General features: G+C 45.4%; 1 protein-coding gene across 1 annotated transcript in view; it reads left to right on the top strand.

The window, feature by feature from the left end:
• The window catches only part of LRRC75B (leucine rich repeat containing 75B), a 270255-nt gene that overhangs the window by 236258 nt on the left and 16296 nt on the right, over positions 1-17701 (top strand). The gene's annotated exons all lie outside the window — the stretch shown is intronic.

Here is a 17701-nt window from a genome sequence, read left to right as displayed (position 1 = left end):
TTTGCATAAAACCTTATACATTTCATACACAATGCAAATATACATTTCATTAGTTTATAATACAGCATATACAATTCTCAACTAATCGATAAAAGGAGATTTCATACAGAAAATCACATAAATACACAAGTATTTCTAAAAAAAGAATTTCAATAAAATCCTGTGTCAGCCCTTAATTAATATTGTTCTCTAATTACTTTGTACATTTTTGCATATTAAATTCTTAGTTTCCAATTCCTCCATTATATTTTGAAGCAATGGATTCAATGCTAGGATTAAAGAAACATTTACTCCCCACATGCAACGACTCCAAAACAAATGGCTAGACATCGCAAGATCTCTATTAAATCTATCTTTAAAATAGAATGTTCGTTTGGGCTCAAAATGAGTACAAAAAAGAACAAGGTGCTTTAAAGTTTCTAAGATGTTAATTTCTTCACAGAAGCAACATGTTAGACTAATACGATTTTGGTTAAGCACCTCTTCTTTATATCCCCAGTGCTTAATCCTTTTTAAGGTCGGCATATGGTTAAATCTAAAGCGCATATATGTTAATCTCGCCTTATCACACAGGAATCTTTGTAAGTAGAGAGGAATGCATTCCCTTGCATGAGCAAAGTTAGCATATTCCTTATATGAGGAGTAGGACTCTATACTGTTTACTGTGTCCACCCAATCTGCCATAAATAGAGATCTTTTGACTAGTCCGGGCCGCTCTACCAGATCTTCTAGGCAAAACCCTAGACTATCTAATAAACAATTCATTTTATCACCAAACTTTCTGATGGATTTTACTCATCCGGATTTAACAACCCTATTCAACAGCTCATAGAGGGTGTTTACGGCTGGATCATTTATCTTTCTATAGAAGGATAGCTCCCTCCATAAGTATCTTGCTTTGAGTGAAGTAAGACAAAACTCATGTCGAATAATGGCATTGGGGACTGCCATAGATAGGCCCAGTACTTCTTTCCACATTTTCCCCGGAACCACATTCAGCCATGTGCTCATATGATAGGTGCAGATATCCAAACCATACAAAAGGACCGGCTCACATTTTGCAAGATAGAAACGTTGTATCGGTAGGAGCGAAAATGTACATACCCTGATCTTCAAAAATTTAATTTGACCCTTTAGTTTTAACATTTTCTCTTCCAGGCTCATTTTCCACATCTTCAAAGTAGATTTGTTAGTAAAATTATAACCTAAATATGTTATTGCCTGGACCTGTTCCACCTGTTCATCTCCCATCTTCCAAATATAGGACTTATTGGCTCTTTTCTTAGTAACCACAATCGTTCGAGATTTGGATGCATTCGGGGAAAGGTTGTTCGCTATCGCGTACTGATAGAAAATATCCATCTTTCTACGCAGGCCACGAGGAGAACGATCAAAGAGAATAAAATCATCAGCAAAGGCCATCCACTCAATAGCCAAGCTCCCCAACCTAACCGGCGCAATGGAAGGGCCCTGCCACATGTCCTCCACATCGCTGACATATAGGTTGAAGTGCGTGGGAGCAAGTGAACAGCCCTGTTTAACCCCAACCTTAGTGTCAATGGCATCAGATAACGTACCTTCCTGAGTCAAACGAACCCAGACCGAGGTATTGTTATGCAGCAAAGCCAGGAGTTGGACAATCTTACGGGGAAAATTCATTCCTAACATTTTAGTCCACAATCTTGTTCTGATAACTCCGTCAAAGGCATTGGAAAGATCCAAGGATGCCATAAAAACTTCACCCATGTTAGTTTGATGGACAGTATCTCTCAGATGGGCCAGAATGTCCCCATTTAAATCTGTTCCTAAACCCTCTCTGAAGCCCACCTGAAATTTATTAAAACAGGCATTTCTTCTAATCACTTTATTAAGATCCCTTAGGAGAAGAATGCCAAAGATCTTACTAGCTGCATCTAAAAGTGTTATGGGTCTATAGTTCTTGGGGTTGAGAACATCTCCTTTTTTGAATATGGGTACAATAATACTTTGGGTCCAAGATTTCGGAATGGTATGGTTTTTAAAAATATCATCAAATATGGGTTTCAACAGTTTAGCCCACATTTCAGGTGCTGTCTTTATTACAAAAGGAGGAATGCCGTCGGGGCCCGGTGCTCTGGATGGTTTGAGTTTATTGATGGCCCACATAATGTCCTCAAAATCCCACGGACAATCGCCCACCTCTGGAGGACCTAAATCCATGTCCTGTTCCCTAGAGAGGGCAGAAGGCAATGCAAACTTTTTCTTGTAATAAGAGCACCATACCTCTGCTTGGACAGGGCAATCAAGTTGGTCTTTAGTCGGCCTAAACATGTTGTTAATAGTAGCCCAAAATTTAACCTCTCTGCCCTTACAGAGATTGTGCATCATCAACTGATGAACTTCAAGATGATGATCGATATTCAGGGACTTGATCAAATTTGTGTGTTTCATGATAATTTTTTTTCTTCCTGAGTTGTAACTCAGCAAAAGAGATGGGTAGTTTCTTCAGAATCTTTAGTTTCCTATTTTTGGTGCACTTGGATCTTTGGACTCTAGGATCACTAATCTTCTCCCTAAATTTCAACTTCTCCATAACACCTATCCTATTGATTTTGTAGACACATGACAATATAATATTGTTGTAGTAAAATCCCCCTAATAAGGGATTCTCTTCTCCACTAATTCGATGAGACTCTAGGGTTTTCTAACACCAAAGTATAACATTTCTTAATAATTTTCTTATTCCATACAATCCTTCTCCTGTTATTTGAAGCCTTTGCGCCCATCAACATAGGGTTAATGTGTGTACCAAAACCTAAAAGCGATAGGGAAAAGCACAGGGGGATGTGATCACCCAACTCTACCTCCATGAGTGTCAATTTTCAACAAGCCTGTTTCCAACTATTGGATACATTAAAAAAGTCAATTCTGGAACTGTTACTTCCTCTTTTCCAGGTATATTTGGGCAAATTCCAATCCGAGGCATGATCTAAAAGTCCAAGGGTCCCAATGGTCAAGGAATTTATCCCACCATATACCTCTCTTGAGCTTAGGATGAAGTATTTTAGGGATAACCCCTCTTTCATTTAACATGGCTCCCTGAGCACAGGCCAAATTGAAATCACCTCCTATAATAATACGATTACCATACCCCTTCTCAAACCAACCCCCCAGTATCCCTCCAAGAGAATCCTCCATTGTATCTATGGGCACCTTTAGTGGATTCCAATATATATTCAACAGGAGGATAGGATATACGCTATTCTCTGACGATCAGACAATGCCTGGAAGCCACTCACTCTTAAAAATCACAGAGCCATAAACCCCAAATTACGATCCACAGCAATAATCGGACCACCACTTGGCCGCTCGGTAAGCCCCCTCGATGCTATTGAGGAGAAGGTATAAAAACCTTCTATATACATATCAGACAACATCATAGTTTCCTGGAAAAAATATATACGGGGGCAGGTATAATTTTCCCCTTTAGTCAAAAACGTGTTTAGATGAGATCCCCCGCATGAGTTCCAGGAAATGACGTCAATATTAACATAGTTAGGAACATCCATTGCCTTGTCTAAGGGTCTCTAAAGTTTTAAGCACTGGTTGCACCCATGCCCAATCCTTACCACTGTTTAGAAAACTGGAAATTAGGGCCAATCCTGGATCTAAAGTTTCTACTTTTTTATTATCCAGATGGGTGATTTCTTCTATTTGGGAGTTACTTGGTTCCTTATATTGAAGGAAATTGTCGGCCTCTTTATCGTCTGCTAGTGTGATTAGATCATAGCCCAAAGAATTAAGATTTTTTTCTTGGGCACGTACGATATCTGCAACCATCACTGAATGAAAACAATTTACCATTCGAGGGTTGTTATAATCAGGTAATGAAATAGCGTCTATATCATCTGTTGTTATAGCCCGCAATAAAGGAATTTTTTTGAACACATTTCTAAAGTTCTATTTAGATTTGCCTGGGGGTCAATTTTATTATTATTTTATTTTATTATTATTAATCCAACCCAAAATCTTACCTGTATGGATCCTAGGAAGTGTCTGGGCCAGAGTCGATTGGATCTTAGTGTTCTCTACAGAAAATGTTGCTAATGCATTTCCCTTAGAATCTTGAGTTTTAGATGTCGGCGTATCTAGGGGACTTACCACCACATTATTAAGGGTAGAACCACTCCCCCACTCGACCACATCAATCGGTCCATTAGAAGAGGGCATATTGGAATGTGCCATTACTTGGGCGATGGGAGGAGGAATAATGTGTTGCGTACCTATTGATGTTCTAGCATGTTTGGTGCTAATTATTTTACCTAAAGCTGTCATCTTGGTTTGCTTAGTTTGTGGGTGGTCTTGCCTAATTCTCAATAAATTGCTCTCTTCTATATTAGGGTTTAAGTTGTTTTCCCCCCTCATTGGAGGCCCTCTATTAATAACTTCCCCCTGCACCTGGCCTTCTTCAATATTTAAGCCCTTAGCTACCCCACTATCATCAATCTCTTTTTGGATAGAAATATTCCTAATTGCTTTAAGATTGGAATTTCTGCCTTTAGTTTTCGTGTTGGGCATGTTTTTATGAGCATCCTAACTTGTCTTTTTGTTTTTTTACGTCTATACACAGGGGATTGGGCTACCTCATTGATGTCATAGTTAGAGCTATTAACAGGACATACTTCATTGGGCTCCGTTGTTCTACTCGTTTCCGATATCGGATCTACTTAATTTTTCTCCATATGTTTTATCTTTTGTTTACATTTTTGCCCCTTTTTAGTGGGGGTTTGCTGAATAATTATGGCATCTTCACTACTAATATTCAAACATTCCCCCTCCTTGGACATTCCCCTCTCATTCTCCTGAGCACTAAGATTTTCTATATCCTGTTCTTTATTATAATCCCCTGTTCCTTTTACAATAGCATCCAATAGAACCGAAGGACTGTCTGGACAAATCAAATCCTTTCCTTGGTTATTATTTTGTAATTTCTTACCTCCTTGTGTAGGGAATTCTTGGTCCACTATCCCTCTATCTGATGAGGTAGGCAATCCTCGGAAAGCATAATTTCCAACAGAGTGGTAATTTTAGCATCCATGGTTGCCAACCTCCTATCTTGGTCCTCTCTGTATTTCTCATATTGCTTCTGTTCTTTAATGTTCTTTAATGTTATGATCCTTATCAGCCTTACCTTCCGCAAGGCCCTCCAAAAATGCCAAACGTGTAATTAATTGATTGAAGGCGGCTTGTTGGCCCAGCATGGTACCACCGAGTATCTCTTGGGACACACCCAGGGTTTTCAAGGCCAAATTCAAACTAATGTGTAGGTTAGATAGGAGTAGTAGAAGAGAACCTCCTCTATCCTCCCTATCCAAACATGATTTTTCATGTTTATCCTTACCTACAATAGGGCTATCCGATGTTATGGGATCTGATTCAGTGGCACTATCTATTGTTTTAAATCGATTGTGTCTTTCCTCATCAGTTTGGGTAGATGCTAGTGTCTTTCCTCATCAGTTTGGGTAGATGCTATCTTTTTATGTATGCAAATCTTGGATGTTTCTAATACTGGGCTAATATAGGTTTCTTGTTTACCCCCTTGTTGTTTTCCCAACATAATAGTATCTCTAATGGTGGACCACTTAAAAGCCCCCTCCGATAGACTTCTCCCTTCCTTACCCTTAGTTTGCACTCTCCCTGATGGCATATCTAAGTCAATGATTTCTTTGAGCAAATCACCAGTGGCATCTGCCATAAGCAAAAAAGAGTCGTCTAAATCGGCCTCCTCAATAGATTGATTGAGCTTATGGTTTAAGCAAACAGGGATTCCTTTATATTGTTTTCCCCCATTAATATCCTTAGATATTATTGGGCTAGTGACATCTTGTAACTTATCTTGTGCACTTTTCCCAAAAATGAACACTGCTGGAGAAATATGAGCAAACTGGTAATTACTGTTAAGATGGATTTCTGAACACTGTCCTGGAGGGGCAGAGGTTCAGAAGGCCAGCCTAGTTTCTTGGAACAGGGTAACCTCTGGACAAGCCAGACCAATCAAGGTAGCGATCACGGCGGTCAAGACTAGGTCTCAAGAGGGGTGAGAGTGACTGAAAGCCCGCAATGAGCACACAAAGCAAGGACACTTACAAATTACTCCAAGCAGGTGTTATATTAAAAACTAGACACATTTATTACAAGGCCTTTGTAACATTGACCGTAGCGAGAAATCACAATAAAACTCAAGTAAACCAACACATCACAATCAAATACAATATATATAGAATTACCAACGAGTCTAACGAGTTAGACGCACGAAATGTGAAGACCACCTAGATGGGGAGGAAAATGGGCAGTGCAAATAATAGTTAGACCCAGTCCGCCTTCAGAGGCACCTAACTAAAAGGAAGTCTGAGCCCTACGAAGAGTGGAGCCTTGTGCTCAAAGGTACCTGCACACGCTGGTGCCAACGGGCAAAGGGGAGTCTCTTCGAGGGAATCAGGCAGTTTAGTTCGATGAACAAATGAAGATGAACAGAGCTCCGCGACTCAAGCGCAGCCTCCACTGTGGGCAGAAGCAGAACGCGAGTACGGAAAGGCAGGGAAAAGCTATGGGCTAATGCAGGAGGGCGACCAGTTCCTAGCGATGCTACTCACCGGTCCCCGATGCAGGCAGACCCAGGCTTCTCCGCGTCAGTTTCAGTGCTGGCAGATTCAGATACGAGCAGGGGATGTAGATTCCGCAGCAGCAGAAGTTAGAGTTGAGGATGTCCCAAACACAGTGAACCCGCACAGTTTGTTACCACAGCAAGGCCACGGAGTGGCTGTGTGTATTTCAGCCCAATATACAATACTCACTTCAGACCTGGGAAGGCCAAGTGTACGAATCGTGTGAGAGTGACAAGGACTCGTAATACAACACAACCTGACGGCGGTTACAGAGCAAGACTCCTGGGTAGGCTGGTCAGTCCACTGGATGGCCCAGAGACACTTCCGAAGGCTTACGTGCAGGAGATGGTGAAGATGCCGAGAATAGTTGTTCCCACTATTCCAAGGGGTCGAAATGTCAGTACAGGCCTTCTCGTTCGATCAGAGGTAGAAAGGGTTTCACCAAGCGACAGCAGTGCAGAGGGGCAGTCCGTCAGCGGGTCACCAGTGATTCCTCGGTTCAGCCTCATAGTTGCAGGATACTTGGCTCCTGTATTCCTTCGTTCGTGTGAACTCAGGAGATCGACATGGTAGTGGTGTTTCCATGCCTCCTTTTATCCACGGTTCCCTTCGTGCCAAAACAGAGGGGACCCAATGGGAGATCTGCTCACAAAACACTCACACCATATGTGGACCTATCACGGACCACAGTGGTCCCAGGCATTCACGACACACTAGACTCTCTGGCACCCAGGATGTGTATTGGGACCAGACATCCCAGCCCACATCCTGGAGGCACACACAAGGCCTGTAGAAGGCTGCGAAAGCATCTGTGTTTTGCGGGAAAGTACATGCCCAAATAAGGAAGGCCCTGGGTCGGCTCGACCTGGGGAAGGTGAAGGGGGCAAGACGGTCAGCGGACAGGACAAAGAGCCTCGTGGACTGGCCATTTTGGGAGCCAGGCCACCATTGTGGGCTAAGCATGAGAAACGCGCTTAAGCAGCCAAAAGGAGCTCAAAACACAAAGAAACGATTGCTGCCACCAGTCCCGTCCGTGATTCACTTGCACCGTTCGTTAACAATCCAAAGAGAGTATCTAGGGCCTATAGAAGACTAGAGACCCAAGAGAGCAGTAACTTAGCTTACAGTGCCCTCTTGTGCCATGTTGCGCGAAAGCTGCAACATGATAAAAGAACTACGGAAAACGTTTCCCGGTACTGACTGTGTTAAGGGCATGTCAGTTTCCCCGTAAGAATGGAACGAAAGCCCAGAGGAGTGCGGCTGAAGGCTGCACTTCTCTGGAAAAGTCTAGATCATGGTGAAAACAACAGCAAAACATTTTAGGGGTTGCCACAGGGAAGGCAAATTACCCACAATTAAGAAATCTTTCCTAACACTCGCCCCTCCCAGACTATGGACAGGGGGAACTAATCCACCCCTGGATGAGTCTCTTGTTCAGGTCGGTTAAACATTCTGGACAACCCATCAGCATTGCTATGTTGGACACCTGGCCTATGCTCAATAGTGAAGTCGAAGCCTTGTAGACTTATGGACCACCTAAGCAACTTTGGATTCTCTCACTTCATGTTCATTAGCCACATTAAGGGCTTATGGTCAGTTTGCACAGTGAAGTGGGTCCCATAGAGGTAGGGCCTCAGCTTCCGTAGGGCCCCCACAACAGAGAAACATTCTTTCTCCACTGTGGACCATCTGAGCTCTCTGTCCTTAAACTGGCGACTAATGAAACCAATAGGGTGTTCCTTACCCTTCTCATCCACTTGCGATAGTACAGCTCCTATTCCAGTGTTAGAGGCGTCCGTCTGCACAATAAAAGGTCTTTGATAATCAGGGTCCCTGAGGACAGGGGCCTGGCACAAGGATTATTTTAAGCCGTTGAAGGCCTTCTCACACTCGTCGGTCCAAGTTACCTTCTTGGGTTTCTTCGGAGGGCAGTCAGAGAGGCAGTTATGGTGCCATAGTCTGCCATGAAGTTGCGGTAATACCCTGTGAGTCCTAAGAAGGCTCCCACTTGGGTCTGTGTAGTGGGGGTAGGCCAGTCTTGTACTGCTTGTACTTTACTGGGAAGAGGCTGTATCCTCCCTCCACCTACTTCATGTCCAAGGTAAACCACTGAGCCTTGTCCAATCTGGCATTTACTAGCCTTTATGGTCAAGTGTGCTTTCTGAAGAGCCTGGAGCACAATCCCGAGGTGTTTCACATGGTCTTCCCAGGTGGCACTGAAAACTGCTATATCATCCAGATATGCAAGGCAGAATTCGTGCAACCCATTCAACACATGATTCACAAGCCTCTGGAAAGTGGCAGGTGCATTCTTCAACCCGAACGGCATTACCCTGAATTGGTAAAGGCCGTCTGGAGTAGAAAACACTGTCTTCTCCTTGGCATGTTCTGCTAAAGCTATTTGCCAAGAGCCAGCAGTGAGGTCAAACGTGCTGAGGTACTTGGAGGCACCCAAAGTATCCACCAGCTCATCTGTTCGAGGCATCTGTCTTGGTGACAGCATTCAGAGCCCTGTAATCCACGCAGAACCTCAGTTCAGAAGTGCCTGTCTTTGGAACCAAAACCACAGGGCTGGACAAAGGACTACTAGAGGGTTCAATCACCCCAAGGTCGAACATCTTGTTGACCTCGGTCTTAATGTAAGACCGTACTTTGTCTGACATCCTGTATCCCCTACTTTTGGTAGGTACACTGTCTCCTGTGTCCTGTGTCTATGTTATGTTTGCACCAAGGTGTCAAACCAGGCGGCTGTGAAAACAGGGGGGAAAACTGCCTATGCAAACTTTTCACCTCAGTCTGCTGATCAGAAGTCGGGTGAGGGGCCACTCGGACACCCTCAAAGGAGCTATCTGAAGGACCGCTTTGGAACAGGTTGGGGAGAGGTTCAGACTCCTCTTCCTCAACATCTGAAGCCAGTAGCAGTGCTGGGATTTCGACTCTTGGGACGAAAGACTTCAGCCTATTTACGTGGAACACTTTTGGAGCCTGTCCAGGCCTTCCAAGGTCCACTAAATAGTTGATGTCACCCAGGGGCTCCACCACTGTGTAAGGGCCTGACGATTTGTCCTGTAAAGCTCGAGGCCTTATGGGATTCATGATCAGGACTTGCTGACCAGGTGTAAAGTTGATGAGGGAAGCTTTCTGGTCGTACCATGTTTCACCAGCGCTTGTCCTGCCTTCAATTTATCACTAGCCAAGCCCATCAGAAGTACCATCCGTTTTCTGAGCCCCAGCACATAATCTACTACGTTGGTAGTGACAGGGGGAGTGGGCATCTCCCATCCCTTTTTGACTATGGCTAAGGGTCCCCGTACAGGATGACCGAACAGAAGTTCGAAGGGGCTAAAGCCAACACCCTCCTGTGGTAGGCAAACAGTAAGCATGGTAAAAGAAGATCCCACTTTCTTCTCTGAGGTTCTTCCAGAGCCCCAATCATGCTCTTTAACGTTCTGTTGAAACGTTCCACCACACCATTGGTCTGGAGGTGGTATGCAGAAGAGAACTTGTAGGTGACCCCACATTCTTTCCACATAGCCTGCATATGCATAAAGTTGCTGCCTCTGTCAGACACAACTTCTTTAGGGAAGCCAACCCTAGTAAAGATGCCAAGTAACGCTTTTGCAACTGACTTGGCAGTTACAGTTTTCAATGGGATGGCCTCGGGATATCTGGTAGCATAGTCGACTAGCACCAAGATAAACCTATTGCCTGAGGATGTCTACGGGTCAAGGGGACCAACAATGTCGATCCCTACCCTTTCGAATGGTATTCCCACAACTGGGAGTGGTACCAATGGAGCTTGGATTGTTGAGCCACTCTTACCAGATAACTGGCAGGAGGCACAACTCCTGCAGTGACTTTCTACTTGCACCCCCATCTTGGGCCAGTAGAAGTGCATGGATAACCTTTGCTTGGTCCTCTTAATACCAAGGTGACCAGCAAGGGGCACTTCATGCACCAACTGCAGGATGAAGGGTCTTACAGCAAGGGGAACCACCAACCTCCTATGGTCTCCTTCTGTAGACTCTGTGGGCTCACTATACAGGAGTCCACCTTCCCAATAAATCTGATGCGTCCCAGGAGGTTCACCCTCAAGCTGGGAGCAGGCCAGTCTCCTTAGGCCTTCCAGAGATGGGCACTCACGTTGGCCTTTACTGAATTCTTCCCTGTCAGGACAACCTTCTACTAACAAGTCTTTTAGTTCAGGATGGTCGTTGGGGTCAAATACTTTAGGCATCGCCACCTCCTCATCAGGCCTGGGCGATTGACCAACTTCCTCCACCGCAGTGGTAGGCGAGTTCGGGGGAATGTTCTCTTTCCCTCGTTTTGACTTTCTTACTCCTTTCGCCTTGGGTTTCCCCTTTGGCTGGGGCGGCGTATTGGTCTTGGCCAACGCTGCCCGTGTTTGAGACCGTGTGCAGGGTCTGTCGGCCGTGTCTCCTACGAGACCTAAAGCTCTGAGATCATTGCCTAACAAAACCTTTCCTGGGACGTTTCTCTGAATGCTTACTGGAATCCTGACTGCTGTACCATTTAAAGTAAGATTTACAGGTATTACTGGAAACATGCGAGGTGGGCCGTCAGCCAATTTAGTGGGCATCAGAGTAGCTCTGGCAACTTCCTCTGAGTCTACCAAGGTAGAATCCACTACAGTTCGACTGCACCCACTATCCCTAAGAGCTGGAGTATCCACTCCATTGATCAGCACACTGTCTTTAAAGTAGTGCTTGGTATTATCTGGAATCCTAGCATAAGCCTCTGCGACTTTAGGCTCCCAGGAAACCAGGGAAACTAAAACTACCTCAGCTTCTATCCCGCTGGGGAAGGAGTCTGAGGAGAAGGATGCTCCTGTAATCTCTTCTTCCTCGTAGGAGGAGAAGGCCAGATTAGCGGAGTGGACCCCCAAAGGTTTAACCTTACAACGGGGATCCCCCTTCACGTGGTCAGTTACTCCACAAGCAAAACAAGATCCATTGGGTCTGTTTACATAGGGAGACTTATTGTAACCAGAGTTCTGTTTCGGAGGCTGACCTCCACTACCCTGTGAGTTCTCTTGTGTCTTACCCTTATTTTTCTTTTTGTGGCCCTTTTGAGAAGAAGATTTATCAGATTCTCCGCCCTCCTTATCTTTGGACTTTTTCCCTTCCTCCTGCTTACCAGGATGAGTTTTGTCCTTATGGGACACTCAATGTGACACACATAAGTCTGCTGCAATGGCCAGCTTCTTAGGATCTATCTCCTTTGAATCGGCCAAATGCTGCTTAAGCTCCGGGGAAGAAGATGCAAAAATATGTTCCAGCATGACAAGACTTATCATGCCTTCAAAGGTTGAAACCTTATAACCTTCGACCCAGCCAGTCAAGTTTTTTAAGGATTCGGTTACATAAGATACACAAGTACCACCTTCTTTTTTCTAATACTCTCGGAATCGTTTTAAATATTGGGCAGGAGTCTTTCCAAAATTTAAAATGAAAGTTTGCTTTAACATTGCGAAATCCGCTTGCTCAGCCTTCGACATTTCCATTATGGCACTACAGCCAGAATGGGGCAGTCTGCTGAGTAACCAGGCAATCTTATCAGCATTGTCAACTTGTTGAACTTCACATGCATACTCAAACGCATTCAGCCAGTCCATAACGTCATTCTTTTCCTCATACACACTGAGCAGATCTTTCGGAAACCGTGGATGAGAGGACGCCCCAGACCCATGTCCAGGACCCTTGGATCCATTTGCAACCTGAAGCTTGGCCAGTTCCAACTGGTGATCCCTGTCTTTCTGTTTTTCAGCCTGTTTGATTTTCAGTTTGGTCATGTTGAAATCAAGCTCCTTCTGCCTAAACAGCAGTTCTTGCTTCTTGAATTCAAGCATGGCCTCCCCATCAACACTGGCAGAGGAAACATTAGACATCTCATCCTCCCTGTCCTCGTGGTTGCGGTGGACCAGTGCAGCGGCAGAACCGTCGGTTCTACCAGTGAGAGCAGCCCCACCTCCTTCCGCACTGTCCTCAGAAGTTATAGCGTCAAGCTGCGCTTCTTGCCACGCCATGATTCTTTGGATCATATCCATTTTGGTGCCTTGAGAGGAGACACCTCTCTCCGCACACATCTTTTTCAATGTTTCGGATTTAGAAGCATTTAAAGTTTACAAGGTATTTGTTTCCATACTGTTAGATAGGACTATGGCCTTTTAAAAGTTATACCATGACAATTCACTATGTGTCCTGGTAGGAATAACTTGAAATGCCTTCGCTCGTGCGCAACACTGGATACCTTCAGTCGTATCCCACCGCTGTACACCAATTTGTTAAGATGGATTTCTGAACTCTGTCCTGGAGGGGCAGAGGTTCAGAAGGCCCGCCTAGTTTCTTGGAACAGGGTAACCTCTGAACAAGCCAGACCAATCAAGGTAGCGATCGCGGCGGTCAAGACTAGGTCTCAAGAGGGGTGAGGGTGACTGAAAGCCGGCAATGAGCACACAAAGCAAGGACACTTACAAATTACTCCAAGCAGGTGTTATATTAAAAATATAGACACATTTATTACAAGGCCTTTGTAACATTGACCGTAGCGAGAAATCACAATAAAACTCAAGTAAACCAACACATCACAATCAAATACAATATATATACAATTACCAACGAGTCTAACGAGTTAGACGCACGAAATGTGAAGACCACCTAGATGGGGAGGAAAACAGGCAGTGAGAATAATAGTTAGACCCAGTCCGCCTTCAGAGACACCTAACTAAAAGGAAGTCCGAGCCCTACGAAGAGTGGAGCCTTGTGCTCAAAAGTACCTGCACACGCTGGTGCCAACGGGCAAAGGGGAGTCTCTTCGAGGGAATCAGGCAGTTTAGTTCGATGAACAAATGAAGATGAACAGAGCTCTGTGACTCAAGCGCAGCCTCCACTGTGGGCAGAAGCAGAGCGCGAGTACGGAAAGGCATGCTGTTAGACACAGCGGGGAAAAGCTATGGGCTACTGTAGGAGGGCGACCAGTTCCTAGCGATGCTACTCACCGGTCCCTGATGCAGGCAGACCCAGGCTTCTCCACGTCAGTTTCAATGCTGGCAGGTTCAGATACGAGCAGGGGACGTCTTGGCGTCGTGTAGATTCCGCAGCAGCAGAAGTTAGAGTTGAGGATGTCCCAAACGCAGTGAACCCCCACAGTTTGTTACCACAGCAGGGCAACGGAGTGGCCGTGTGTATTTCAGCCCAATGTACAATATTCACTTCAGACCTGGGAATGCCAAGTGTAAGAATCGTGTGAGAGTGATAAGGACTCGTAATACAACACAACCTGACGGTGGTTACAGAGCAAGACTCCTGGGTAGGCTGGTCAGTCCACTGGATGGTCCAGAGACACTTCCAAAGGCTTACGTGCAGGAGATGATGAAGATGCCGAGAATAGTTGTTCCCACTATTCCAAGGGGTCGAAGTACCAGTACAGGCCTTCTCGTTAGATCAGAGGTAGAAAGGGTTTCACCAAGCGACAGCAGTGCAGAGGAGCAGTGCGTCAGCGGGTCACCAGCGATTCCTCGGTTCAGCCTCGTAGTTGCAGAATACTTGGCTCCTGTATTCCTTTGTTCGTGCGAACTCAGGAGATCGACATGGTAATGGTGTTTCCAGCCTCCTCTTATCCACGGTTCCCTTCGCGCCAAAACGGAGGAGACCCAATGGGATATCTGCTCACAAAACACTCACACCATACGTGGACCTATCACGGACCACAGTGGTCCCAGGCATTCACGACACAATAGACTCTCTGGCACCCAGGATGTGTATTGGGACCAGACATCCCAGCCCACATCCTGGAGGCACACACAAGGCCTGTAGAAGCCCGCAAAAGCATCTGTGTTTCGTGGGAAAGTACACGCCCAAATAAGGGAGGCCCCGGGTCGGCTCGACCTGGGGAAGGTGAAGGGGGAAAGACGGTCAGCGGACAGGACAAAGAGCCTCGTGGTCTGGCCATTTCGGGAGCCAGACCACCATTTTGGGCCAAGCGCGAGAAACGCGCTTAAACAGCCAAAAGGAGCTCAAAACACAAAGAAACGATTGCTGCCACCAGTCCCGTCCGTGATTCACTTGCACCGTTCGTTAACAATCCAAAGAGAGTATCTAGGGCCTGTAGAAGACTAGAGACCCAAGAGAGCAGTAACTTAGCTTACAGTGCCCTCTTGTGCCATGTTGCGCGAAAGCTGCAACATGATAAAAGAACTATGGAAAACAACGTTTCCCGGTACTGACTGTCTTAAGGGCATGTCAGTTTCCCCGTAAGAATGGAGCGAAAGCCCAGAGGAGTGCGGCCGAAGGCTGCACTTCTCTGGCAAAGTCTAGATCATGGTGAAAACAACAGCAAAAAGTTTAGGGGTTGCCACAGGGAAGGAAAATTACCCACAATTAAGAAATCTTTCCTAACAATTACCCTTATTATTACCTGTCATATTCAATCTAGATTGATCTAAACCAAGGGTTTTCCTAGCTTTCAATTTTTCACTAAAGATCATTTTCTGAAGAGGGGTGGATGCATGAAAACGAACCACCCTTTTAGTACCACATAAACTTTGTTGAAGACATTCTTCATCTGTAAGGTCTTGTCTACAGTCCAACCTTTCCCTATAAGTCCCAGGAGCATCTGTGTCTAGCATGACTTGATTCCCTCCCTTAAGAACTTGCGTCTCCAAAACTACTAAATCAGTGATGGGACGTCCGTCCCCACTCACCTCCGTTGCATGATTTGTCTCTCCACCACTGACTGCCACTGATATGCTAGCGGCAACCCTGTTTTCCATAGAATCCATGTTAGGAGGCACCTTGCTATTGATCGGCGAGCTTGATTGCCCCTCTATTACATTATACTCGTCACTTTCCACAGTTTCAAACCCGCTTCTAAGTGCAGGCTTATTCATATATATCAATTGTACACAAACACTCTTTTCAAATAAAATAGAAAAAGGAGAGAGGAGAGTATAACTCGCAGCCTCTAATTAGAAATCAGCAGAGTAAAACTTTAAACTTTCCAGCAAATAAATCACAACCTAATAAAACAATAGTGAATATTAAAAAGATACCCCACTGTAGAAATTGGAAATAAGATGTAGAATAAAAGCTGAGAGGGAAAGCAATTTGGTTCAAATATATATCACATTCAACACATTTCAGAATGGCTGTAACCAAAATTTAAAATATTCTTATTAAGTATTCACTGCCTTGGGAACGCCTGATGGCTTGAGGAGCCGCCTTAGTCCGTCTCTCCTCCCCAGTGTCCAACTAAATGTAGCAGTCAACTGGCTCTAGTATCCTCCTGAGGGGTTAAATAATCATGAATCCTCCCACATGACAACCCTCCAAAACAGAAACCAAAATAGCCAGACAAGATGGACAATATCCGGGCTTACTAGAGGTTCCTGGCCCAAAACTCAAAATCCTGGTAGGAAGGCTAATAAACCTACTATAATCAATTTAAGTAGAACACATTTGCCGGATGTTAATGTTACCCACAAAGACTCCTGCCAAGGCGGGAGCCTACCAGAGCTGAACAGCAGCCAAACAGTACAGTTAAAGCTGCGCCCTTGTCCCCGCTGCGGGCTTAACGCCGCAAGGGTGGCTGGTCCTCCAATAAATGGTGGGTTAAAGACCCGTGATCGGTCACGTGACCTGGACGAGGTCCGCCTCCTCCAGGAAGCACCGGCCCCACAGCAAGAGCTCTCGAGTGCTCGCAATGCTGTGGCAGACGTAGAAGAGAAGGTAACGTTCCTCTCAGCAATGCGATCTTTATAAATGCAGCAGAATACCAGGATGCCATGCTCTAAGAGGTCTTACGCAAGAGGCCTTATACCAGGATGCCATTTCTAAGAGGTCTTACGCAAGAGGCCTTATACCAGGATGCCATTTCTAAGAGGTCTTACGCAAGAGGCCTTATACCAGGATGCCATGCTCTAAGAGATCTTACACCAGGATGCCATGCTCTAAGAGGCCTTATGCCACGATGCCATGCTCTAAGAGGTCTTACAGCAGGAGCCCATACCCAGGACAGCACACCATAAGAGGTATTTTACCGAGAGATCTTACATCAGGGTGAATTACACTTAGAGGTCTGACACCAAGGGGCCTAGACCAGGGTGCGATATACTGGGAGGGCTTCCACCAAAATGCTTTAAATCAGAGTAAGAGGTATCGCACCAAGAGGGGTCATACCCCAGAAGGTTTTCCCCAAAGGGTCCTACACCAGGATCAGGTACAATTACAGAAGGATAAACCGGCTGAAAAGGGGGCTACACATCAGTGACCCAGTTTCTGTGCTATGCCAGGGTGCCATCTTGTATCCTCTATTCCCCACACAGTGCTCATTCGCTGCACCCATTGGCCATCCATTGCCCAGTCACTGCATCTATGGCCAATCCAGCAACCATTCACTGTATCTGTTACTCTCCCACTGCCCATTCAGTGCCTAGCCACCGTCCGACCTTCACAGGCCAAAAGCTTACACATTGGCAAATGGCAAACATATGAGTCTTTGGCTGGCAAAGTCATGTTTGAAATGAAAGCTGTCTCCAGATACCCATGTTTTTTTCTGAGCTTGTTATTTAAATTATAGAAGCTAAAAGCGGTGGTTTCCCTGGTCAGTAAGGCGCATACCCACATCTTCTGCTCGGGCTTTTAGTTCCCGGAGGAAAGTCCCGGAGCTGCACAGGCAAAGATGATCCTGGGTAGAAGTACCTTAAAGATGCATTTTGCAGTGCACATAAAGGGGATGGGTTTCCTCCTTTCTCATCCTCTAATGTCAGTGCTTTAAGTGGGGCGAGGAATCGCGATGGGGCGTTAGCACTGGAGCGTGTCCTAAGTGCATGGAGGGGACTTGTTTGGCTCCAAACTTGGGCAGGCAGTGGGAGGTAAGCGGGAGTGGCAGAGCGCATTGCTGTCATTGCTTTTGATGTGGCTTCTTCTCTTTTTGTTTCTTAAATACAGATTCCGCCCTCGACAGGCAGCTGTAAAAGGGCTGCCTGCAGGGTGGGGGGGGGGAGGTGAGGGTCTGTGATTAACAAACAAAAAGAAAGG

This window comes from Ambystoma mexicanum, chromosome 10 (assembly GCF_040938575.1).
Source record: "Ambystoma mexicanum isolate Mex_15411 chromosome 10, UKY_AmexF1_1, whole genome shotgun sequence".
Lineage (NCBI taxonomy): Eukaryota > Metazoa > Chordata > Amphibia > Caudata > Ambystomatidae > Ambystoma > Ambystoma mexicanum.
The sequence above is the reverse complement of the archived record's forward strand: the minus strand, read 5'-3'. Positions and strand labels throughout refer to the sequence as shown.